The sequence below is a fragment of the Amia ocellicauda genome, chromosome 19 (genome assembly GCF_036373705.1).
Source record: "Amia ocellicauda isolate fAmiCal2 chromosome 19, fAmiCal2.hap1, whole genome shotgun sequence".
In the NCBI taxonomy this organism is placed as follows: Eukaryota; Metazoa; Chordata; class Actinopteri; order Amiiformes; family Amiidae; genus Amia; species Amia ocellicauda.
Window position 1 is genome coordinate 1,996,538 of NC_089868.1, and position 1,830 is coordinate 1,998,367.

Below are 1,830 nucleotides of genomic sequence, written 5' to 3' on the forward strand. Positions count from 1 at the left end.
TGCGTTGGCCGGGAATCGAACCCGGGTCAACTGCTTGGAAGGCAGCTATGCTCACCACTATACCACCAACGCCCGGAAAGTCTCTCATTCCATGACTTTTGATGCATTTCAGATCATTCATCTGACTAGATACATGCGAATAATCACAGCCTACAGTGTAAAGCTTCTGATTGAGTGTGCTAAGTAACTTGCTAAATTCACTAACAAACAGTCGCTGCTCTTACTACAAAACAGGTGCAAGATATATCATTCTTAGCTAAACAAACCACGTAAACAATCAATGTAACTCTTAACTAAACTAGGAAACGCGAGAGAAAAAGGCGATACTTAGCTGCGGCGACTTGAGCGACTTCTCAGCTGGCTTGCCCGAGTGTCCAGATGCATATGTGGAAATACTTCTATACAAACCATGAACATAGATTCTCGATAGATGAATACTGTTTATTTAAAGGTCAGTTTTTATTTAGCGCATAGTTTATTGAATTTACCCCCCGAGGTGGAACACGGACAAACAAAAATCAAACCTGCTCAGTGTCAGGTTAACTTGAAGTTAGATGGCTAAATAAATTATACAGATTATTTATTTGAGCGTTACAGGTTCGGTCGGAAAGGAATGATTTACGTAGCCGATTAATTAGGACCGCACATCAGTAGATAGTAGGGTTTTTTGGGCGCGGCCTATTTTGTTATGACGTATGCCCTAAGCTTATTAATATTCCTACGTCATAATTGGGGGGCGTGATTTTAGAGTTATTTCCTTAATTATTCCTACGTCATATCCGTCAGAAAGTGTACACCCCTAAAACCCTGAACAACAAGGCCACCCATAAAGACCCCCCCCCCCCTCTGAAGGCAACGCCCCGAAACTCTCCTCTCTATTTAAGACCCCGCGCTGCTTTTAGGCAATACCTCTTTAATTCTCAGCATCTGAAACATCCCGCTTCTTCAACATGTCCAGCGACATCAACATGAAACCCCGCAAGAAACAATCCCGGGCAAGGGTTCCTGTACTCACCAATTTGAAGATTGAACGCTCCTGGGTGTTGTTCTGGGGGGGTCGACGGGGTTACCGCTTTAAAAGGGATCCCAGCTATGTTGGAGTGGAGCTTTTTGCTTTGGGAGAGAAGGAGGGTACGTTGGAACCTTTTGAGACGGTGATTGAATACTCTTTTGAGGACTGGTTGAAGGTGATGGCATGGAGAGACCTGGGGCTTGTGGATAAGACTCTAGAAGGCTTGCAAGAGGGTCCAAGAGAAGGCGAAACGGAGTCTCCGACTCAGAGTTTTGAAAGGTGTGAATGGGAAAGCTTGCAGAACTACGGTACAGTGGTGAAGAGTCTATCTCTAACTACTGATCGTAAGGTTTTGTTTAGCAGTACCCTGATTACAAACCCTATTGAAGGGGTTGTGGAGGATCCAGAAAAACAGGTTACTGAAATTATGTTTGACGCCGTGGACTGGCCGTTCTTGAAAGAGGTCATAAACTGTATAAATGATGGTTTTGACATCTTGACCAAATGTTCACAACTGGATTCTGTTAGAAGTTGAATATGCTGGATTATGGATTATATATCCCCCTTGAATGACGACGACGATGATAAAACAGACGACCTGTGGGGGGTTGGAGGGGGGTCTGACGGCTCAGGGTCTACTCTCTTCTAAGAGGGCGGTGTGTCGTGACGTAGTGAAGAGATAGGATAAAAGGCGCAACAATTCATTCATGGTTTAAAATTAAAGAGAATGTCTTACCCGAAAGCTGCGGACGTCGACAGGCTCTACAGGCCTCTTCAAACCCGGGATCACCCCTGGTTCTATTCCCCAGATTTTGTAT

General features: G+C 44.6%; 1 non-coding gene across 1 annotated transcript; it reads right to left on the minus strand.

Annotated features, from left to right (window-relative positions):
- trnag-ucc (transfer RNA glycine (anticodon UCC)) lies at window positions 1-72 on the minus strand. The gene has a single exon. It is a non-coding gene; the product is annotated as a tRNA-Gly (tRNA).
- Window positions 73-1,830: the final 1,758 nt, after the last annotated feature.